The sequence below is a fragment of the Bos taurus genome, chromosome 14 (genome assembly GCF_002263795.3).
Source record: "Bos taurus isolate L1 Dominette 01449 registration number 42190680 breed Hereford chromosome 14, ARS-UCD2.0, whole genome shotgun sequence".
Lineage (NCBI taxonomy): Eukaryota > Metazoa > Chordata > Mammalia > Artiodactyla > Bovidae > Bos > Bos taurus.
In genome coordinates this window covers 44,197,431-44,222,663 of record NC_037341.1, presented here as the reverse complement: position 1 = coordinate 44,222,663, position 25,233 = coordinate 44,197,431, and the positions used below count along the sequence as shown (strand labels likewise).

The following is a 25,233-nucleotide window of genomic DNA, read 5'->3' as shown; positions in this document are numbered from 1 at the left end:
CACTGGGCCCTGCAGCCTGAGCCCAGCTTGCATCACCCAGCCCCCCACTCTCCAGGAGCCCCAGGACCTTCAAAAAGCCATCTATCTGCTTACACTTAGCTTTCAAGCACTGAGTTTCCACTCTATTGCAGTTTCTTTTATGATTTTAGAAAGTCCTAATGGTGGAGTGATTGAGACCCATGGCTCTCGTCCTCATCTCTCTCACTTTCTCTCTGAGTGATGGGGAGTCAAGGATAGAGACGGGGATGATGGAAAACTCTATAAGCCTCAGTTCCTACTCCATCAACCATGATCCTACAAAGATACTTATGTTTCCATGGTGGTTCTGTCATATTCATAGTCCCAAATATTGAATCCCAGAAATGCAGGTTAAAAGAAAGTGAAGTGAAAGTATTAGTCACTCAGTCATGTTCGACTCTTTGCGACCCCATAGACCGTAGCCTGCCAGGCTCCTCTGTCCATGGAATTCTCCACACAAGAATACCAGAGTGGGTTGCCATTCCCTTCTCCAGGGGATCTTTCCAACCCAAGGATCGAACCCAGGTCTCCTGCATTGCAGGTGGATTCTTTCCCACCTGAGCTACCAGGGAAGTCTGTAGGTTAAACAGATTATCAGAAAGAAAAAGGCAATAGAAGGTAAAAAGTCCAAATCTACCCAATCCAGACAGGTTTGCTGATAGCTTTGATTGTGCTTTTAAATTCCATCCATCGTGTGTGTACTGACCACTGTCTCTCCCTCTAAAACACAAGAGCAGGGGTCTCTCGTTCCATAACAACTAAACAGTGTTCATTCTGAACACTCAGTGTTTGTTTTTAAAGTAATGTTTTATGGGCTGTGTAATAAAGTACCTAACCTGGAACTGAGCATATGGCCACAAGTATTTGTGGACTTGATGTCTGTCTCTGTATGCCTGAGAATGATTTCTGCTTTCTGAATTTCATGTTGGCAAGGAAAGTGGTTTCGTTGATGCTGGTAGACCATCTGGGGTTTGCTATTCTAAATTTGATAACTTTATTTATATATAATATCTTTAAGGGGAATTCCCCATTTTTGACATTTGTTTGAAAAACTAGAAGTTGTAGAAAGGTTTCTAAATCCAGGATAAGAAAAATTTACCCGTGCAAACCCTGCAAGTATCTTAAATTCCTGCAACTTTATTTTTTACAAATTAAAATGTAATGCAGATATGTTGGACTTAATCTCAAAAACCTGTGGACAGTCTCAGGTTTTTAATATTATTAGTGTAAAGGATTTATAATATGTTAAACATTTTATATTAAATATATGCCTTAAGAGTTGTGGGAACCCCTATTTAATTGAAAGCCATCCACAAATTTAGTAAACAATGTATTTAATCCTTCAGATTTTAGAAGATGATTAATAAAACATGAATACTAGTTCTATTTCACATATCTATATGGGCTTCCCAGGTGGTAAAGAACCTGCCTGCCAATGCAGGAGACATGAGACACAGGTTCGAGCCCTGGGTCCGGAAGATCCCCTGGAGGAGGAAGTGGCAACCCATTCCAATATCTTTGCCTGGGGAATCCCATGGATACAGGGACACAGGAGCCTATCGGGCTATAGTCCATGGGGTTACAAAGAGTTGGACAAGACTGAAGCGACTTAGCACGCATGCACACGTATATATACGTTCTGTTTTTTAAAACTATAGAACTTTGTTCCTTTTGTCTCTTGAAAGAATGGCAACCCACACTCAACTTGAAGGGTGTAGAATAATAATTTGCCCCAGCCCCACCCTGCTTTGTTATTCCCCAACCATCAAATTGAGTGTTGATAACCATTTCCCATTAGTTTTGTCCTGTGATTTTCTTAAGGTAAAGAAGAAATGAAAGTTAGAATGAGCGGATCACATCTTTAAAGAAAAATGAGAAACACCATGCTTCCTTGAGAAGGAGAAAAATATTTCCACATGGTTAACCTGGCCTGCCTTGGTGTTTACATTACCTGCCAGACTCTGTGCACGTGGGGCCTCTTTTAAATCTGATCTCGTACATCACAACTAACTATGGAAACAAAAACAAACAAAAGTCAATACAGACTAGAATCTCCGGATTCAGCGAGATTACTCAAGCATGACTGGAGGAGAGATTGTCAAGTGCTACTGGATGACAAAGTACAGTATCTACTGACTAGTAGCTCAGGTGCGGTTTCATAACAGGGTTCCCATACAATCTGGAAGGTGTGGCAAGTATTAGTCAAACCTGTGGCACAAATACGTGGGCATAGGAAAAAGAGGCATTGTAAAGGAGAAATGCGCATCGCAATGAGCAGTGGCCCTGTGCATGGGAGGGCCTTCCTGTCGTCTGATGGGGGTTAGAACTGAACTAGGAGAAGGGCTCTGGTGGGGCTGAAGAGGTTCCGGATAAAGACTAAGTGAGTGAGATGGAGACAGACAGTAGAGTGAGAAGAAGGAGGGAGGCCACATCCAGAACTTACAGGAAGTGGCAGCTACTTGATGTGATTTCATTTCCTGTACGCTTTAATCAGTGGAATACTATTAAAGGATTTTAAGCAGAGGACTCGGTGTGATCAGATTTTGTTTTTGGAAAGATCCCCCTGGCTGGGGTTTGAAGAAGGAACTGGAAGGCAGCAGGGTGAGTCCAGTGGCCAAGACAAGAGATATTGTACTTGAGGAGGGTGCAGAGACCAGCTGAAGAGATGGATTTGAAAGTCATCTCGGAGATGAAACCAAGAGCGCTCGCTGTGTTGGATTGGACGTGGGGGAAAACCGAGAGGGTGGTAAAGGGAGGACCCTGGCAGGTGAGCTTGCACAGGGAGCTGAAGGTAGCACCATTCACAGAGGGAATGGGGTGGAAAGGAGGGTCCAACAGGCACATGCGCAGAAGCTGGGGGCCTGAAAACATGCTGGTGCGGTGGGCCCATTGCAGCTGGGTCTGGACTCCAGAGCTCAGAATAGAGGTTTCGGCTGGAGGCACGAAAGAGTCAGACATGACTCAGCAACTAAACAACAGAACAAATAGGGCATCAAGGAAACACGAAGGGAATTGAACTCATGGGTATGGCTAAAACGTCAAGAAGAAAATATGAGGCAAAGTAAGTAATAAAGCCTAAGACTGAACTCCAAAGAACAAGGATCACAGTACAGTGAGTCTCCTACATACAAACCTTCAAGTTGTATCTTTCAAAGATGCAGACGTGTGTTCCGTCAATGTCAGGTGTGAGTGACATTGCAGCCTGCCCTCCATCGCCTGTTGTTGACAGTCCTTCAGCTCTCCCATCTTCACCTCCACTCCCTCCTCCAGCCAGTAACTCTTCTTGCCTGTTTACTCGATGCCAGCCCCTGTATGCTAGCTGTGGTACTGTACTACTGTAATTTCCAAGGTATTGTACTGTAAGACTTTAAATGTTTGCTTGATTTTTTGTGGGTTTTTTTAATTTATTATTTGTGTGAAAAGTTTTGTAAACCTAAGTATAACACTATATAGCCAATTGTGTTGTTAGTTGGGTACCTAGGTTTTGTTGAACTTACAAACAAATTGAACTTATGAACTCGATCCTGAAAGGGAACTCATTAGTGTGTAGAGGACTTACTGTGTTTCATAACCAGGGAGAGGAGGGAGGCTCCAGGAGTGTCTTCTCAAATGTGTAGTTACCACCAAACTTTCATTCTCATTTCCTTCCACTCAATATGATGGCATTCTAATGGACACATTGATGACAGTCATTATGGGTGGTTACTTAAGTTGCACATATAAAATGTATTGATTTTTTTTAATAAAGATTGTCACATATAGAAACTTACGCACAAACCTCACAATCCTGTGAATGTGAGTTAAATGACAGGAGTAGACACAACCCTTGATTATTCTTTGGTTTCTTAAATGATAATAGAGAAGCAAATGGCAACTCACTCCAGTATTCTTGTCTGGAAAATCCCATGGACAGAGGAGCCTGGATGGCTACAATTCATAGGGTCACAAAGAGTCGGACGTGACTGAGCGCCTGAGCAGGTTTAAGTGATAGAATTAAAAAATAAATAGGGACTTCCTTGGTGGTCCAGTGGTTAAGACTCCAAGCTCCCAATGCAAGGGGGCCAGGGTTCAATCCTTGGTCAGGGAACTAGATCCTATATGCTGCAACTAAAGATCCTGTGTGCCACAGCTAAGAGCCAGCACAGACAGATAAGTTTTTTAAAAACATAAATAAGTGAAAATAAAAATAAGTAAAAGCCTGGTGGCGAGTCAGGAGGCGTAATCAGTTCAGGTCCACGTTTTTGGCAGGATGGCTTCATAGTTCCCACCTCCTCTTACATCACACAACCCGGTGTCTGCCTGTGGCTCTTTGCACGGCTTAAAGATTCATCAGGGCTTCAGGTGTGGTCATCCCGACTCCCTCACTGGTTTCCCATCAGCCCCAGCCCTGCAGTTTGAACAGCCTTGTGTCACTGCTGAGAAGCAGTCATTAGTTTCTGGGTTGGCTTTGTGTCTGTTCATGGCCTCCTCATGGCATTACACAGGTTCCTATATGTTTCTGTGAAAGGCTGTTTGAAATCACGTTGTATCTTAAAGAAATTTGAATCAATCATCATTTAAAACAGTATCTGTGGAAAATATTCATATTATTTCATAATACCACTCTTACGAATACAAATTTTTATATACGTCGGATTTGGTTAAAGCAAGATCTCTTAGAACTTTATACTGTCATCAGATGTCTTGCATTGAAACAGCTTATTCTGATACTTATAATGATTACAATTTGTTGTTTGAATTTAACATAACTCCAGTTAGCTAACAAAGAGAAATAACCAGACGCCAGGTGTACATTTGAATACTTTAGGTACATTGAGTCTTTAACAGATGCAGATTCTTCTTTAAGTATATCTTTGAATAAAATAAGTTGTTAAAATAGCCAGGAAAGCAACAGAAGGAATGAATATGTATCTATCGGGTGCATTTTCTGAGCAAGGGCACCAAACTATGCATGTTTCACAAGATACAAATGTAACTGACTTTGTTAGTGATAGCAAATAGAATTTTCTACACTGAATGCAAAACGGAAATGCTGAAGATGCTGAATGGAGCTGACATGCAAACCTAGGTGCCTAGTTGGAAGGCTGGCAGAGTGTGGTATCAATATGGCTTAAAGTGCTAACCCAGACCAAACAGAAGCGCCTCGAAATAGAGGCAGCTTCCAACTGTCGATTCCATATGTCAAGAGGATTTGTCCTGGAGACATGACAGCTGAGTTTCTGGCCAGTACTGTTCATATCACATGGTAGTAATGGAAGGATAAGATTACTGACAAAAGATCCTAGGCTGTATGTAACAAACCCATCAACATTAAGTGGATGCTATTTGCAATGTAACTTCAATCCCAGACCAGACATGTGTGGGGATGAACAATAACAAGAGACCCCAAAACTTTTGCATGGTAGACTGAGGACCCTATGCTAAGTAAACACAGTTACCCCAGTAAAGTGATCTAAAGAAACCTCTACAGACCATTAGAAGTGCAGTTTCAGGCATTAACGTCTAGCCGCTTTCTGCTGGGAAGTGAAAGGAACAGCCAAGATTGCAAAAAGAGAAGCTCTCTCTGGCAGAAACTGAGAGCCAACAAAGCCACAGGGTACAACTTGCCTTCTGTGCAGACGTGACTGCCACTGTGGGTCCAATTAAAATCCTAACACGTGCATATTGTGCGGGGAGCTATAGGTTAAAATGGCAGCTGTACCCACTCATTTATTATCTGTTCAGTAATTTCAGTCTTAAAAAGTACAGGACTCTTTCGGGAACTATTCTTGGTAAGACTGCAAAGGCATGCATTCATTCACACCATTGATACTTACTGAGTGCATGTGACTGTTGTCGGTGCTGCAGTTACTGCTTATCAAGACATAGATCCTGTGCTCAGGGAGGCTGTGTGTTCTAGAGTGCATCCCCCAACCATGAATGCTAAGACCAATACATAAGATGCTTTCAGATGAAGTATTAAGAAAGGCTTCCCAGGTGGTGCTAGTGGTCAAGAACCTGCATGCCAATGCAGGAGACGTAAGAGACATGGGCTCTATCCCTGAGTATATCCCCCTGGAGGAGGGCATGGCAGCCCACTCTAATATTCTTGCCTGGAGAATCCCATGGACAGAGGAGCTTGGCAGGCTATAATCCATAGTGTTGCAAAGAGTTGGACATGACTGAAGTGACTCAGCACACACACACATCAGGAAAGGAAGAGGGGGTGACGAGATAAGGCTGAGCTGGGGGTGCACAAGATGGGTGTGGGATGGTTGGTCAGAGAAGACTTCTCTGAGAACATGATACCTGAACAGGATGAAGAAAAGGAAGGGGAAATCAGTGGTGTGATGGCCCAAAATATGATCGTTCCAGTAGATAAACAGCTAATATAAAAGGATGGGGCTTCCCTGGTGGCTCAGACAGTAAAGAATCTGCCTGCAATGTGGGAGACCTGGGTTTGATCCCTGGGTTGGGAAGATTCCCTTGAGAAGGGAATGGCTACTCACTCCAGTATTCTTGACTGGAGAATTCCAAGGACAGAGGAGCCTGGCAGGCTACATACAATCCATAGAATCAACCTAGAGTCAGACATGACTGAGCAACTTTGACTTTACTCAATATGTCCAAGAGCTAGAAAGAAATAGCCCTGGGTTTTGAAAGATCATGGCCTAGGAGACTAAGGAACCAGCTGAAGCTGGGGGAGGGAGGCTTGGGCCTGCCTTATCCATGGTCATCTTTCAGTAAATTGCTTGTTAAAATGACCTGAACAGTATGTTGTGTCTGTTTAAGTAATAAAGATCAAAAGAAAAATTCAAGTAGCTGAAAACATAAAGAAAGGTATTGTCATAATAATGTATTGGCTTCTAGTACCTTCTTTACCTCTGAGAATTATGGATCATTTTGTAAATGGACAGATAATTTTAATGAGTGTTTAGATCAACTTTGATATGCAGCCACAAACAGCATGTGAGAACCAGTAACAGACAAGAATTTCTTATTGAAATCTTTACATTTGAAAATACTTTGAAATAATGCTATTTTAATTTATCCAATGAATTATGTTCAGTCATACAATTTTTAGATCCATATTTGAGAGATGCACAGATAAACATGTAGACATAATCTAGCAGACAATCAACATAGCTCAGCGCACTTCTGAGTCTGTGTCTTTATGTTGCAAGGTCAGAGTCTACCTTCTGGAATAGACTATAATGCTATGTTTGGGTCTGGGTGTTGAGGTTATACAAGTGCTGCAAAAACCTTGCTTTGCGTGGTTCCCAGTGTGGACTTGCATGGGAAGAGGAAAGGTGAGCTATATCTGTTTCATATTGTCATATCCTGACTATGTTACGTTCCAATAATGTAGGCAATAAAATGAAGTCGGATTTGTCAGTTAAGAGCTTAGAAGTATGAATGAATAGTCTAGGTGAGTGATTCTCAGCCAAAACTATATTCAGATGTTCTGGGGACACATTTACAACTATCAATATCCAGACCAAATCTCTACTTAATTAAATCAATTTCTGGGCTTCGACCTGGGCATTAGGATGTTGTAAAAGGTATCCCAAGTGATTCTAATGTATAGGCAGGGTTGAATATTCTAGTCTAATTTATAAGAATTTAATCATTCTCTGTAGCCTTTAGGATAAAGTTAGTTTGATTTTAATCTTCTTAGTCTGCATCTCATATATCATCTGAATACTCCTTTCATTATTCTCTTAGAGTAGAGATCAGAACTTATGATCCTAAAGATTAATTTAGTGAGAAGATCTTCCTTCTTTCCTTTCTTCCTTCCTTCTTTCATCCTTTGCTTTTTAAAAATGCATCTGGACATTGAAAGTTCTTTAAATCATTAAAGGAATAGTACATGGCAATTAAATTTAAATCTTAATATATACAATATTTAGAAATTAAGATCCGCTTCTAAGAAATATTGAGGTTATTATAATAAAAACACTTCTATAAGACTTGAAAATGTGTGAAATAAAAAACTTGTAATTGGGGTTGATGGTAGAGAGAGGAAAGAAAGAGCTAGACTAAGGTAATTGCTATAATTGAAGGATAATTACAGCATTTAGCTTCCAGCCAGAGAAAAGGAAATATAATTTTTATATGTATATTAGTTTTTATAAGAAAAAGAAAGCTAACTTACCAGGATTAAAAAAAAAAAAAAAACACCTTCTAAGCACTGAAATCTCTGAGTTTATCACACAAAGCTTTATATACTACACAATAGAACAATATAATTCATAGTTTTACAGAAAACTACAGATAAATCATGACAGTTCCCTCTGTTAATATTTGATAATAGACACCTTTTATGACATTAATTAGTCAGTGGGTTCAGCTGCTTTCCAGTCTACCCACTGGCTCATGACAGTGGACAGTGTCAGCCACAAGATAGAGGATATTTGTCTTCCAGTTTGCATTGGCAAGAAGGTAGCCTTCAGTTCATCTAAAAGCCATATCCAGTGATAAATTGGGGGAAAAGACATCCGATTACAACTTGGTTAATAATGTGAAAGATTGGAATTTTATTTTTTAGTCTATCCCTACCCTGCCTAATCTTACAGTGGTAGCTACTAGGACACAATCTGGGAGAGTTCGTACTAGTACTGGGAGAGCAGTGCTAGTTCGAGACTGTGCTGGAATCATACACCTTGGTGTCTTGCATCCTGGCTACAGAATCAAAGACTTGTGGAAGTGAATGTCGCAGAGCATCTAAAATTGTTCTTTTTTTTCTGGTGTTTTTTTTTAATTGGAGTATAGTTGACAAATATTGTTGTGTTGGTTTCAGGTGTACAGCAGAAGGATTCAGTTACACATGTACATATATTCATTCTTTTCCAGATTCTTACTATTTTGTAATAATCTATATGGGTAAAGAATCTGATTTCTTTCTGCTTTTTTTTACTTCCTTCTGTTTTTAAGGCTGAATAATATTCCACTGTATACATATACCAAATTTTATTTATGAATTCATCCTGTGATGAGCTTCAGGTTCCTATTTCAAAATACATTACAAAGCAAACATAATTAAAACTGCATGGTACTGGCATAAAACAGGCATATATACCAATGAAACACAGTAGAAATCCCCCAAATTAACCTGCACATATACGGTTAATTGATTTTCAACAAGTCTGCCGATACTGCACAGTAGGAAAAGGATAGTCTCTTCAACAAATAGTGCTGGGGAAAATGGATATCCACACGTGAAAAAATAAAATTGCACCCTTCTCTTACACCATACCCATACATTCTCTCAAAATGGATTAAAATCTTCAGTGTGTAAGACCTGACACTGTAAATCTATCAGAAGAAATCATGTCACTGGTCTAGGAAATGATTTCTTGAATATGACACCAAAAGCACAGCAACAAAAGTAAAAATAGACAAGTGAAATTACATCAAACTAAAAAAATCTGCATGACAAAGAAAACAAGCCACAGAGTGAAAAGGCAACCTGTGGAAAGGGAGGAAATATTTACCAACTTTATATCTGGAAAGGAGCTCCAGAATACATTGTATTCCATATTATATTATTCCATATTATACTACATTATATTCCAGAGTATATCAGGAACTCCTATAACTCAATAGTAAAAGAGCTCAATTAAAAAATGGACAAAAGACCTGAACAGAAATGTCTCCAACAAAGACATACAGATGCCCACAGGTATATGAGAGTGCTTGACATCACTAATCATGAAAGCAATGCAAATCAAGACCATAATTAGATATGCACACATATATACATACACATTAATAAATATTAATACATTCTATGTATGATTATCATATATATCATACATATGATTATTCTCAGTCACGTTCTCAGTAAGATGAAGCACAATGTGTCAGTGGCTGCCAGTGGACCAGTTGTCACTGAAATTTGCTTGTTCCTAATGTAATATGACAGTGTATTAAAAAACTGGATGAATTAGGATTTCAGAGAGTTTGGGAAAGGCTTAAGAAAAATAACGTAAAAAAGACTCTTAAATTTAAAGTATAATAATGTACTGTTTTATAGTGTTGAGAAATCACGTAACCATTAGAAGTAATTGTTTACCAAAAGAACTGGAATGAAGCCACTTGGCTTAGATTTTTTTTAATCTAATGAACTAAAATGATAACTGCTAACTGATTTTCCAAATAGCAATAAATAGGTGTGACTACTTCAATTTTTCTAAAAGAGTTTTCCTCTTTTCCAGAAAACACACCTTATTGTTCCATTTTCTAAGTATATTTTTCTTGAAGTTTTCCTATAGTAGAAGCATGAGAAATAGTGACTTTCTCAGGATCAACGTCCACTGTTCTATTTCCACAGTCTGCATCTACAGAGCTGCTATTATGGCTATGCAGTGCACACTCCACACCTCTGGGGAGACCTCACTTACATGCTAAGGTCTGTGCTGTTAGTACAATCAGAGCTACTCACAGTCTCAGTGGTGGAGAAGAGTGAATGCAAATTTTTGACTCCAGGTGCGACATTTCTTTGAGTTCCCATATTCCATATTTTAAGTTCTGAATAGTTTTACCTGGGCTTCCCAGGTGGTGCTAGTGGTAAAGAGCCTGCCTGCTAATGTAGAAGACATAAGAGATGTGGGTTTGATTCCTGGATCGGGAAGATGCCCTGGAGGAGGGCATGGCAACCCATTCCGGTATTACCTGGAGAATCCCTGTGGACAGAGGAGCCTGGTGGACTGCAGTCCATAGGGTCGCAAAGAGTTGAACACAACTGAAGAGACTTATCATGCACGCATACTCCATAAATATCTGTGTTTCTTTTATTAACAAATAAAAGTTAAAATTGAGTAACTTGGTCAGTTGGGTAGAGGTGGCTTGCACCTTTTCCTGAATTTACCACAGTACGTGTCTAAGGTGCACCTCTCCCAGTCTACCATTTCACCATAGGCCACTCCTCTACTTCTCAATTTTATGCCTTTGAAATGTTCCTTCCCCAAAAGGGGTCAAAACATAGGACAGAGCAGTGGGGTGAGGTCAAAGCCATACCCTGATATTAGCTCTCATTTTATTGCTCTCTAATTTCAAGGAAAAAAAAAATGAAAATTGGGGCAGAGTGACCACATTGACACCGTGACGTACAAAATTCTTTGAACTAGCAGGAAAAACAACTCTCTTAAATATCAGTGTTATAAATCCATGTTCTAGGTCTCTCCAAAAAGTTTACATTTTATTGGCATGTAATGTAAATTCCAAATGTGACCCTTCTACTTGGAGACCACTGTGACATTTAAAATGTCAAAGTCTACAAATTATAAAAGACTCTTCCTAAACACAGCCTTAACCCATGACTTCATTTCATTCATGATTTACAAACAGGAAAAGAAGAGGGGGGAATCTTAAGGGAGAAGATGTGATTTTCATTAGCTATGAAGATTTTCAAAATTGCATTCGTCTCAGTTCATTAGGTCTTATAATCACATTAGCTACGTGGCATTGTAAGGAAGAAAATGCCCTCCAGAGGGCTCCCAGTGGATTTCAGGATTCTACTACCCCTGCCCGCTGGGACTCCAACACAGGAATAGATTTTTCCTTTCCTAGGATGAGCCAATGAAAATGATACAGCTTGTAGAAGCCATATTCATACAGATGTTCCTCTCATTCTTTCCTAATTCCATCTACAATGATTCCCCTGGCCAAATGCTATGTTCAGTTCAGTTCAGTTCAGTTGCTCAGTCGTGTCTGATTCTTTGTGACCCCATCAATCGCAGCACATCAGGCCTCCCTGTCCATCACCAACTTCCAGAGTTCACTCAAACTCATGTCCATCAAGTCGGTGATGCCATCCAGCCGTCTCATCTTCTGTCGTCCCCTTCTCCTCCTGCCCCCAGTCCCTCCCAGCATCAGGGTCTTTTCCAATGTCATGTTAGTTTTGGATAATTCTGAACGTCTAAAGACTTGAAAAGTAACTCCCACCTCACTGGGATTCCCTTAGAGTTTATAGCAAATCCTGAGCCCAGGGTTTTCAGTGAACTGCTTACTTCAGGATCACTTAGGACACACGTTAAAAAAACAGATTCTTGGGCCTTGAATATCTGCCAGAATATCTGAGGGTCAGGCCTGGGCATCAGCAGTGTAACACGTGTCCCAGGGGTAGTGAGCAGGACTGAGGAGTCCTGGGGGGGATCTGTACAATGGTTGATGCTCTCACGTGACCTGAGAAGGAAGCCACGTGAGACCCATGGGGCTGATAGATGGAGGCAGCCTGGAGGCCACGCCCTCTGATACCAGTCAAGGCTAGTTGTTCATTCAGTAGGGCCCTAGGCAGAAAACTCCGCCATCAAAGTTGAGAAAATATTCTCGTGCTCACAAGTGAGATATACTTGTCATGTCTCTACTCAGGATCCTGCAGTTTACCCGTTATTGCCGTTTATTTTGAAACAAGATTTTTCAATTGAAATATAGTCAATATACAATATTGTGTTAGTTTCAGATGTACAGCAAAGTGATTCAGTTATATATGGGTTTTTTTTTTCAGATTATTTTCTACTTCTCTGTGCTTTGCAGTAAATCTTTGTTGCTAATCTGTTTTACACTTAGCAGTATGTCTTTGTTAATCCCAAACTCCTAATTTATTCCCCCTCAACCCCTGCTTTCCGTGTTGGTAACTGTAAGTTTGTTTTCTCTGTCTGTGAGTCTGATTCTACTCTGTATATAGGTTCATTTGTATTATTTTTTAGATTCCGCATGTAAGCCATAGCATGTATTTGTCTTTCTCTGAGCTACTTCACTTAGCCTGATAATATCTAGCTCCATCCATGTTGCTACAAATGGCATTATTTTGTTCTTGTTTGTGGCTGAGTAATAGTCCGTTGTGTGTGGGTGTGTGTGTTGTGTGTGACATCTTAAATCTTCTTACCACATTTTCTTAAATACTCCATATTGCCTTTTGTATCTGGTTCAAAGTGTGTTTGGCTGTCATGATATTTACGCCTTTTTAATGAACAGGGACCTCGTCCAAAGAACGTGGCAGTTTCCATGCTTAGTCACTTAGTAAGAACAGGATCTCCACAGGGGTTTTTATTCTCGCACACTCACCTCCCCTACCTCCATCAACAGAGTGTTAACTTCCCAAAACTGTGCAAAGGAGGAGAAGAAAATAGATGTACTGAAGTATCGTGGATGTACACACATCATATTAAACTCCCAAAGTAACCCATGGAGTAAGGTCAGCTGTAGACAAAGTGGTAAAGCAGAAAAGAATTTCCAGAAAAGTGCTGAGTCTGTTCCCCTTGCCCCCCTCCACATGCAGTGCGTCTGCTCTCTGCCCTCAGCCCTCTCACCTTCTTCCTCCCTCCTTTCTCCTCCCCAGGTGACTTGCTCCGCTCCATCACGTATGCCTCAATGGGATTTTAAATGCACGCGCCACTTCTTTCCTGAACATCTTTTTTTTTGTTTGTTTAAGCTTTGCTTTAACTGTAAAGTGAAAGCCGTTTTCCTCCATTCCGGGTGAGGGGTCGGCAGAATGGGGGGTACTCTTTACAGGTGCCCTCCCGGGTCCTTGAATCTGACCCATTCTCAGTGGCTGGCTGACCCTGACTGTGATGAGTGTGTGCGTGGGCGCCCAGAGGCGGTCCTGTCCACCCTGTGAGCATGCAAAGGCTGTCTTTGGAATCCACCAGACACAATGAGGGCAGTTCTCAGCTTGAAACAACATCAGTCCAAGGGCACTGCAGCTGCGTTGATGCGGTGGCGCCTCTGCTGTCAAGCCGAACAGAATCACACTACAATTATTACCACTAGATGTGGCTTCTCATGCAACATGGTGGAAGTGAAAGGCCTTCTGGCTCTGTTTTTTCCTAACTTCCCATGCTTGGAATTCAGTGGTAAATTGTTTTTCATCTTTGATCAAAATATATCTCTGTATTAGGGAAAATGAAAGTGTTAGTTGCTCAGTCGTGTTCGACTCTTTGCGACCCCAGAGACCACAGCCCGCTAGGCTTCTCTGTCCATGGGATTCTCCAGGCAAGAATACTGGAGTGGGTAGCCATTTCCTTCTCCAGGGAATCTTCCCAACCAGGGATCCAACCCAGGTATCCTGCATTGCAGGCAGATTCTTTGCCATCTGAGCCACTAAGGAAGCCCTATGAATTAGGGACTTAATTCTAGACATTTTTCACCTCTTGCCAGTTGAATTTTACCACTGAATTGCATCACACCAGTGTCATCTCATATTCAAGGTGTGATTTGAAGATGAAGCAGTGCTTGTCAGAGTAGATATTTACTAATTATTCATTCAATGAATTACGGAGTGTCAAAGAGTAAAATACAGCTTGTGCCTTAGAATCAAAGAGTAAGAACTGTTGGTGGTCAAGAGACCAATGAAACCAACGCGAAGAGCTGAGCATCTTTAATAATAGAGACAGAGAAAGTCTCCAGGATGTTGTGTCATCTTTGGAAGCACCTCAGGCTTATCAAATACTGAGATTGGAAATTAGATGGATCACTTTCAAACTTTTCTCTGTAAGATTTTCCTAATTCAGGACAAATGCCTTAAAAAGCCTCTGCAGCTTCCAGCAGCAGCATCTTCTCTTTCCATATTTGTGTGTGCCCATCTTCATATTTTGATTTGATCCTCGCATTTTGTTGAAAGGCTTTTATAAATATGAATTGTAAATGTGTAAATATATCAACTGGACATTAATGAAAAAATGAAGAGACTTCCCCGTCAGCCCTACAGCCAGTGTGTCGTGCTGGTGTTCCCAGCATGCATGCGTGCTCAGTCGCGTCTGACTCTTTGTGATCCCACGGACTATACCCTGCCAGGCTCCTCTGTCTGTGGGGTTCTCCAGGCAAGAATACTGGAGTGGGTTGCCGTTTCCTCCTCCAGAGGACCTTCCTGACCCAGGGATCGAACCCATCTCTCTTGCTTCTCCTGCATTGGCAGGTGGATTCTTTACCTGCTGTGCCACCTGGGAAGCCCAGTATTGTCAGAAGTGCTGTTGATGTTTCAGGGGTTGTTGGAATTTACTTCTGACACTGGACACTGACCTTAAAGACCTCACATGAGGGGGACTTCCCTGGTGGGCCAGCGGTTAAGAATCCACCATCCACATGCTCTCACAGTGACACATTTACAGCTGGCTGTGACTCAGTAAAGTTTTGTTTTGTTTTTTCCAAAAAAAAAGAATCCACCATCCAATGCAGGGGACACAAGTTCAATCCCTGATCAGGGACTAGGATCCCACATGCCATGGGGCCAGTAAGCCTGTGCACCACAACTTCAGAGCCCTTCTAGAGCCCGTGCCCCTACAACAAGAGAAGCCGCTACACCCTGAAACCGGAGAAAGTACGTGCCACAACCAAGACTCAGGGCAGCCAGAAAAAAGTCCACCTGTGATGTCCCCTCCAGACACGTGTGACCTCGTCATGTTTTCCATGAATCACTAAGACTGTGCTTCCTGGAGAGTTGAAACTATTGATCCCACTGAGGATTTGTGTCTCAGAACTTAGGAATCACCAACTTCTTTTATAAAAGGATCTCAGAGACGGAAAGAAACCTTATAAGTGACCTCACTTTTCAGAAAGAGAAACGGAGGCACAGGAGGTTTGGGCTCATTTCAGGCCACACAGCGACGCTCTGGGAAGGAATGGAGTGGGAGCTGGGTCTGTGACTCCACGTACCAGTGACTCATCCACTCGCTGCCATCTCATTAGACTCTGGAGAGAGCGGCCTTGTGTGTGGGTGTTTCTGTGGGAATCAAGAAGGCTCCAGAGACACTGGAGCTCTGACCTCATCTCACATAACTCTGAGTAAGATGAAGGTCAGGTTTCAGCACAGGGATCTGGTTGGATGACCCTTCAAGCCTAGTTAAGGAAGAGGAAACTGCACTAGAATTACTCATCCATGGCCCTCAGACCAGCAGCCTAGACCTTGCCTGTGAGCCATGTAGAAATGCAGGATTCACAGGAATACAAGAGAGCAGACTGGTGGTTACCAAGGGGGAAAGGGTTGGGGATGGGGTGGGAGGTCAGGGTTAGCAGGTGCAAGCTTCTATGCGTAGAATGGATAAACAAGATCCTGCGGTACAGCACAGAAAACCATATTCAGTATCCTAAGATGAGCCATAATGGAAAAGAATATGAAAAATGTATATATATCTATAAAACTGAGTCACTTTGTGTGTAGCAGAAATTAACACAACATTGTAAATCAACTGTACTTCAGTTGTGTGGCTGTGTGTGTGCTAAGCCACTGTGCTGCTGCTGCTAAGTCACTTCAGTCGTGTCCGACTCTGTATGACCCCATAGACGGCAGCCCACCAGGCTCCCCTGTCCCTGGGATTCTCCAGGCAAGAACACTGGAGTGGGTTGCCATTTCCTTCTCCAGTGCATGAAAGTGAAAAGTGAAAGTGAAGTCGCTCAGTCGTGTCCGACCCTCAGCGAGCCCATGGGCTGCAGCCCACCAGGCTCCTCCGTCCCTGGGATTTTCCAGGCAGCAGTACTGGAGTGGGGTGCCAGCTAAGCCACTTTAGTCATATCCAATTCTTTGCGACCCTTTGGACTGTAGCCCACCAGGCTCCTCTTCATAGGCTTCTCCAGGCAAGAATACTGGAGTGGGTTGCTGTGCCCTCCTCCAAGGGATCTTCCCAACCCAAAAATCAGGATCTCTACCACTAGCGCCACCTGTTGCTGTTGTTCAGTCGCTCAGTCGTGTCCGACTGCGACTCCATGGACTGCAGCACTCCAGGCTTCCCGGTCCATGAGATTTCCCAGGCAAGAATACTGGAGTGGGTTGCCATTTCCTTCTCCAAGCACCACCTAGGAAGCCCCAATTAAAAAATATTAAAACTAAAAATAATAATAGCCTACAGGATTCAGAATCTGCAGCTTAACAAGATCCCCAGGTGTTCTGTCTGCAGTAGGTACTGTCCTAGAACTGTCTTCTCCAGTTTCAGCATGCATCACATCACCTGGAGGGCTTGCGAAAGCAGAGCTCGCCCAGCCTCACCCCAGACTTTCTGACTCATAAGCCTCAGGGAAGGTCCAGAATTCTGCATTTTTAACAAGTTCCCAGGTGATGATGAGGCTTCTGCTCCAGGACCCCCACTTGAGAAGCTCTGCTCTGCAAAGACCATGACCTTGTTGCTTCTTCTACAAGGGGCTTGGGGAGCCATACTCCCTGAGTATCTGTACACACTGCCCACACCCTTCCAGCAGAAAGCCTTGATGATGAGCCCTGAGAACATACATTTTTAAATAACGAGTTCTGACTCATTCTGATCAAGCCTCTGTCTCCCCAGCCCTAAGTAGTTTCCGGGAACACTGACAAGTAACCTGCAGGGATGTTTTTTGCAGATTTTTGCTTTCTAGAAGTCAATGAAACATATTTTGTTGACCAGTTTTATAATCTGAAGAATCCCTAATGTTTGTAAAATGTAGGAAAGATGAGGGCTTCTCTGGTGGCTCAGTGGTACAGAATCTGCCTGCCAGTGCAGGAGACATGGGTGTGATCCCCGGTCCAGGAAGATCCCGTGGGCCACAACTATTGAGCCTGTGCTCTAGAACCCGGGAGCCACAACTGCTGAGCCCGTGTGTCTCACCTCTGAAGCCTGAATGCCCTAAGACCATGCTCCACAATTAGAGAAGCCACCACCACAATGAGAAGCGAGCACTCCACAATTAGAGAGTAGCCCCCACTCTCCACAGCTAGAGAAAAGCCTGCACATCAACAAAGACCCAGCACAGCCAAAAATAAATAAAAAAATTTTTAATTTGGGAAGTATGAGAGTAAAAGATGGCCCTGACGTGTTAACCACTGAGGAGTAAGTCGAGCTGCCTTCTTGCTAGTGCCTGGGCATAATGTTAAGTCAGCGTGCTCACATCCGGGTACATCAGAGGGTGTGGTTGATCTAACTCACAAGGAAGCCAGCACTATGAACTAGGATTCCTCTGGGACGTGGCTTAAATTCAGTCTAATCTCTGAAATTCTACTTCTTCCATCCTGAAGAGTTCCTTTTCCCAGGGTAAGCATCCTTTGTTGTATAGTCTGCATGCAGTAGCCGGGTTAGGTGAGGGCTTGGTAAAAGCTAATTGGGATGTGACAGATACTATAGCATGTGTAATTAGCTGTCCAATCTCAGTCCAAGTGTTACAATGAATCTGATCTTTTAAATATCATGATCCATGAGTGGAGGATTTGAGAGGCATTTATGTCACGTGGTGAATTTCTGAACCTCTCAACAAAGAGGTTGCGGGGCTTTTCTTGGCCAAGTCTTTTACTGTTATGAAAAAAAGCGGCTGAATCACCCAAGCATCCGAAACCAAATAAAAAGTGCAACGTGGTGCTTAACAGAGTGAGATCTAAAAGTCCTGACCTCATATAGAAAACAGGCTTGTGGCTGCCAAGGGGGAAGAGGGGGTGGGGAAGGGTGGATTAGGAGTTTGGGATTAGTAGATACAAATTATAATATAGAGAATGGATAAACCACGAGGTCCTAGTGTGTAGTACAAAGAACTATATTTGATATCCTGGGATAGACCATAATGGAAAAGAATATGAAAAAGAATGTGTGTGTGTGTGTATATCTGTATCGCTCCATTGTACAGTAGAAATTAACACTGTAAATCAACTGTACTTTAACAAAATAAATTTTTAAAATAGAAGTAAATAAAAGTCCTCATCTCTGTAAACCAGCCCTGTGTGTAAACACCAGTCTCCAGCAAAGTGGATGGTGCCAGGGCTGCAAAGTGCTCTAGGTCGCTTGGAAGGAAGGCCCACGATGAGGAGGCTGGGAGTGAGCAGTGGGCAAACCAGCAGAGAATGAGTGTTCTTCTCTCCGGTACTGAAAACCAGTCACTATAGCGTGAAGCTGAGCTTTCCGGGAAGATGGCAGGGCTCCCATATCCTCACCTGTCTGTGCTTGTCCCAGCCAGGTGGACACCTGAGGGTTACGAACACGGTGGAGATGGCTATGTTTTTTATTTCAAGCCTGGCCCCTTCCGGGCCCTGAGGGGGCATGTGGGGAGAAGCCAGTTGCTTGTGTGTAGGATGGAGGCCGCAACATGGAGATTCCCCACCAGGCAGGCAGGCAGGCTGGCTGGCTTCTGAACTCCTCTTATCCCTCAGCTTCATTTGAGAAGACTGAGAAAAAGAATGTCTTCTTCTAATTCTTACCATCTCTGAAGGCCTTTGTCAAGAACCATCCGGGTGCTTCAGTGAGAGTACAAAGAAGGCAGGTGTCTGTGTTCGTTCCAGAACTGAGGGTTTGCCAGTTAAACCCTTGGCTTATTTAATTGTTTGCTTGGTGTGCTCATCTCTTTTAATTCTCCTTTTCTTCCTGACTTGATAAAGTATTCATTAAACTTGCCTTTTGAGAGTCAGGTGGGGAATCTTTCTTTCACAGAAACGTACAAATTTCTGGACTGGGTCCTGTATTACAGCTCATGGAGACATTGAGAATATGGTGGGATGTGAGATGGATATGTGTCTGCCCTCAAGGAACTTTTAATTCAGATCAGCAGAGCAAATATGCAAGACAGGAAGAAATAGAGCTGAAAGGTCCAACTGCACACTTTGTAAAAAGACCATTAAGACTTGCTTATGCAAATTGAAGACCCCTTACCTGCGCTCCTCACCCAGTCTGTCAAAATCATTCTCTCTCCCTCTCCCCCTTCCTCCTCTCCGGTTCTCTCAGGAGATTTATGTTTGAAAATAAAAAATGAACCTTGGGAATTGGTTTCCAAGTCAGGATATGAAGAACAATAACCTTAGAAGGCATTCCTTAACCACCAAAGTCACTTGCCTTTTGGCTTTTCTCAAGGCAAAACCAAAATGGTGGCGGGACTTTGATAAGCAGTAAACTATATTCTGTAAGTTTAGTGTATTTTGGAAATGAGACACACACACACACACCCCCCTCAGAAGGTCAGATTTCCCATTTCCTGTGGGGATCAATAGGTTTGGTGTGTACAGGATGAAATCAGATTAGGCTGACAGATGGCCTGCAAGATTGATAACCTGCCCTGGAGATGAACGCTCCGTTCTTCCTGCAGCAGCAGCGAACCTTGATGGCAGGGCCAGTTTGCTGACGTCAAGTGTTTCTCTTGTGCTCCAAGTTGCTGAAGGAAGAAATGTCAAGATACTGCTCCAGAGTGAGGGTGAAATGATTCAGGAAAACCATCAAGAAAATCTCCCCCTGGAGACCTTTGCTGTCTTGTGCTCTTTGGGTGTGTTTCCCCCTGACTCAGGGAAAGAGAGAAGCGGGATGATCTTTACAGCAACTGGTTTGGCAGAGACCCTTGGGTCTTAGCAGGGCCCCCATGGACAGCAGATGTTGCCTGAGGTGACTCCTTGTTCACAGCAGTCCTGCTTGACTCTCCTGTGTTCGGTGTACACAGCTTCCCGACAGCAGGGCCCCTTTAGTCTGAAGGGAAAGTGACCTCAATTCAGATACTTTAGCTTCATAGTCTTTCAGGGAACGGGAGAATTCTGTGGAGGGGTTCTTGCCACCGCAGCCTGTGCACCTCCACCTGCTTCGTGGGACAGAAACCCAGCTGAGGATTTCAGTCCTCAGCGCTTGTTAAATGTGTCTGATTGATCTGTTGCTTGTAAAGTGCCATTTTACTGCATGGTTCCCACACCTGGTGACAACCAGGAAGGAGGCATATCCATGGGGATGGGTCCTCGATCTCCTTATTTCAGCATCAGTGAGGGGTCGTGCGTGGAGGTGGTTTCCATCATGTGTAATTATGAGTCAACTAGGACAGCTGTAAAATGATAATGACCATCATTACTGACCTCAGCCGGCTTCAAAGGAGCCATAGCTAATCTAACTGCTGCTGCTGCTGCTAAGTCACTTCAGTTGTGTCCGACTCTGTGCAACGCCATCGATGGCAGCCCACCAGGCTCCCCCGTCCTTGGGATTCTCCAGGCAAGAACACTGGAGAACACTTTCATTCATTTCACCCAGTTTTTGTTTTTCTTCCTTAATTGGACTTGATCGGAGTGGCTGATGGTCTAGGCTAATGAAGACAATTAAAATGTTCAACAGAGGCACCAACAGCAAGAAAAGCAGGTCTCTCCAGGAGAAGCCTGCTGATTAGGGCCGAGAATAGAATTACACTGCCCCCTTGTGGTTGAAAGTGGCATGTGCTTTTAAAATAAAAGGCTGGGTTTTTCTCAAGATCGAATCGCTTGTTGATTAAACCAAGAAATGAATGGATATAAAAGTATGAGAAATTTTGGAGTTTTCAGTCCAAAATAGTTAACCAGCACAATTTCTAAAAAAACATCCCCAACAGAAGTCCTGTGAACTCAAGCACCGACCTTTTTTAAGGCCAAGTGACAGGTTCCCACAGTAGTCTGAAGTCAAGGGGTAGGAGGATCCCAGTGCCTCTTATAGAGCAATGTGTGGGTGGGTGGCTGGGTGGGTATGCGCGCATGCATGTGTGTGCTCTGTCCCTAAGTCGTGTTCAATTCTTTACGACCCCGTGGACTGGAGCCCTCCAGGCTCCTCTGTCCATGGGATTCTCCAGGCAAGAATACTGGAGTGGGTTGCTATTTCTTTCTGCAGGGGGATCTTCCCCACCCAGGGATCAAACCTGCATCTCCTGCATTGGCATCTCCCACTAAGCCACCTGGGAAGCTCTTAAAGAGCAATACTATAATTATTGCTGGTCATGAATGGCGCATCAGTGCAGCAAACAGTAAAGCCTATTCTAAAAGAGAAAGAGTTGATGTACAACTATTAGGCTAAATCTGCTATTTCACTAATATGATCTTTTGCAGCACATCTTAGTGGGACATTCAGGTGTCTTAATAAATGTTCACTGAGGTCAGTGAATGGTCCTGCTTTGCCCTATGTTGAATAACTCATAAAATATTTACACATGAGGTCTGACAATGGGATGCTGTTTGAAGAAACAGCATTCTATAATTGAATATAATTTTATTGTGATAGGTAGGAAGAGAATTAGAGAAATAGGCTTAAATGTCTCCTTGAAAAAAATCATGAGAGAGCACCCCAAACTGTTCATGTGTTTCTGCTGATATGGCTTGATTCAGGATGCTCAGGAGACATCTTACTTGATGAAGGAATTAGGAGAGAATAAACTGGTCCCCATGGGCTTCCCTGGTGGATCAAATGGTAAAGAATCCACCTTCAATGCAGGACACGTGGGTCCAACCCCTGGGTCAGGAAGGTCGCCTGGATGAAGGGAATGGCAACCCACTCCAGTATCCTTGCCTGGAGAATTCCATGGACAGAGGAGCCTGGCGGGCTACAGCCTATGAGATTGCAAAGAGTCAGGCACGACTGGGTGACTAAACACATCCACACACATAGCAGCTGGTCCCCAAGACCAGTGACAGCATCAGCCTTGGACTGTCTTTTCCATGTGGACCCTGGCAAAGAGTGTAAGGTATAGGAAAGCCTCACTCCTTGCGGGACCATTCCTTTTCAGGGTGACTCCTTACTCTCCAGAGACTGTGCCTTGTTTTCTCTCCCCCTGTCTTGAGAGAAATCTTCAACCTTTGGTAAGGGTGCGGATGGCTCCGCTACTCAAGATGAGCTACATAAGGACCCCTGCTCCCTGCATTTAAGTTCAGGGAAACCAGTGTGTGAGGGCCCAGCCTTGTGCAGGAAAGTCCATTCCACTTCTTGGAAAGCCCCGGACCATTAGCACAGGGCTTCCACTCTCATCCCCACTGGGAAGGAGGAACATGGAAGCCAAACATGTGCATATACACAGGTGGGGGAGGAATGGGCTATCTACACACTGGGAGGGGTAGAGGTAGTCTATCTGCACACCGGAGAGCGCAGCCCATGAACGCCCACGGCGGGGAGGCGGTCATGTCTCAACTGTAGATAAGCCAGAAGAAATGGGCAGAATTATGGAAACAGAAAGAGACTAGGAGACAAGAGTTAACAGTGGTGTGGATTTTCTCTAAAAGAAGAATAATCCCGCCTAGAAGTCATATGTGTGTAGACACCTCCCACACACACTGCTGGCCCCTGCAAAGGAAGGGGCTCCCGCCACACTCCCAACCAGGGCTGTGACCTGTGCGGCTCCTTCAGTTGCATGCAGAAGTTTCCGAGAGGTGAAAGCCGCCCACACAATCGGAGCCCTTGCCTTGGGGGATTACAGTGTATTATAATATCTGACTCAGAAATACACCAGATCTTTCTTTTCACTGTGGCATTTTTTCTGTGCACCAGGAGAACTTTTGGAAAAAGTATTGCTTTCCCTTTCAGAAGCTTTTCTGCAGATTCTAGTGGAAGGGTAGTGAGCCCGGAGTTTTGATACATTTTCTGTGAGTTACATCCTTTATTCAGTCGCTGGTAATAATCTGCTTTCATCCTCCTCCCCATACTGCTCTGTGAGGCAAAGCACCATATTATATTCTATCGCCTCCCCCTGTTGAGAGAGAGAAAGAGAAACGTGCACAGAGATGAGAGAGGGGCTTGCTGGATGGATATGTGGCTTTTGAATAATTCACTAAAGAAACTATTTTCTAAGGACCTAGCGCTTTATCAATAGACACTGATCAATCATTGTAGAAATGAGTGAGCAGATGAAAGAAGGAACACACAAATGCCTGCACAACAGATCTTCTTTGTTTGTGCCTCTTAAAGTGCGCCACGCATGGACCTGGATATAAACATTTACTGATTTATGTGCTTGCTTGAATGTATTTTAATAACTTACTCTGATGCCAATTTGTAGCCTGAGTTTAAAGTGAATTATTCATTGTTGCAACGAATCATAAGAGAAGTGCTCTTCAGTTATAGCTGTCCAGGGGCAAACAGGCAAAGGCAACGTGACCGTCCGTGACAGTACGTGTGCAGTGTCCACAGGTATAGTACATAACCGACGCAGGAAGAATGCAGTTCTTTATTACCCAGGAAGCTGTACACTTACATATTTATGGACCTGTAGGACATGTTCATGTTGGTTTAAGGCCATATAGAAAGCAGTCAGCTTCATCTCCTAGAATTCTCTCTGCATACTTACAATTTCTTTTTCCCCAGCTTTTTTTTTAATTATTATTTTTCACCTTTGAATATTTAAATAAATGCAAAATGTTTCACCTGGAGCAAGTTTTCTCCCGTTGAACCACAGTGCATTCCCTTAGCTGCCCAGGTGCAGGCTTGATGTAGCTGCTCAGTGGATGGCTACATAGTCCCAGCTCTGTCAAGGAGCAAATGGAAATGCAAATATCAACCAGCCTTTTTATTAAAAAGTGTTTTGAGTTCTAATGAATTGTCATGACACAAATATTTATTTGGTGACTTTATTCACGTAACTTGACAATGAAGCTAAGGCTGTGTAAGTGAGAAATGTTCTAGAATTGATCGAAGCAAATGTTCTTTAACAAGCTCTGATGAGAAAGCAAATCATTAATTTGAAATAGTGCTCTATTTTTCAAAATCTAAATCTTAAAATATTTCACAAAGCTCGTTGGCTGTTTTCATTTAGAAGCCTTGTAACTCACTGGACCTGGGAGCAATAGCCCCCAGTGAGAAGGAGCGCCCTCTAGGGGCAGAGGCCACAAGTGCTGGCTGGACTCAGGTCCTCCGCTGCCGCTGAGTCTGGCAACACCGCGGGGGAACTTAGTGCCTGAACTTCAGCTTCCTTGTCTGAAAAATGGGAGTTAGTCATGCTTTCTTCACAGGCTTGTGTCAGCGATTAAATGAGGAAAGCACTTGACTGCATGTGTGCTAAGCACTTCAGTCGTGTCCCACTCTGCGACCCTATGGACTGTAGCCCACCAGGCTTCTCTGTCCATGGGATTCTCCAGGCAAGAATACTGGAGTGGGTTGCCATGTCCTTCTCCAGGGAATCTTCCTGACCCAGGAATCAAACCTGCATCTCCTACATCTCCTGCCTTGGCAGACGGATTCTTTACCACTAGTGCCACTTAGGAAGCCCCATGTGCCAGGTACTAAATGCCAGGTACTACAATGTCCTAGGGACAGCTCTTACCCTCGGTTTGTAGTTGTTTGTAACTAGGCTTCTTTGCTGCTGGTGATGTGTTCTCAGCACAGACTTTCCTCCAGGGTCTTGAAAGTAGACTTACTGAATGCTTACAAACTTTCATGAAAGCCAGCCCTGAAAATAAAGTCATAGGCTCAGAACAGGTAACTGTTTCTGAAGGAGAATATAAAGACTGTCTATGTCATTAATTGTATTGACCTTAAACCTTCAGAGAGAAGCAGGCTTGGGGAGTTGAGGATTCAAGTGGGGAAGAAAAACGTAGCAAAC

The 25,233-nt window shown here is 43.2% G+C and overlaps 1 protein-coding gene across 6 annotated transcripts in view; it reads left to right on the top strand.

The window, feature by feature from the left end:
* Positions 1-25,233, top strand: part of PAG1 (phosphoprotein membrane anchor with glycosphingolipid microdomains 1) — a 160,033-nt gene that overhangs the window by 107,252 nt on the left and 27,548 nt on the right. The window contains exon 4 of one of the 6 annotated variants that reach the window (XM_059874454.1): positions 1,840-17,993. The exons of the other annotated variants lie outside the window; for them this stretch is intronic. The gene's annotated coding sequence lies outside the window, so the exon portion shown is untranslated. The remainder of the gene's footprint in view (positions 1-1,839; positions 17,994-25,233) is intronic. 6 annotated transcript variants of the gene reach the window in all.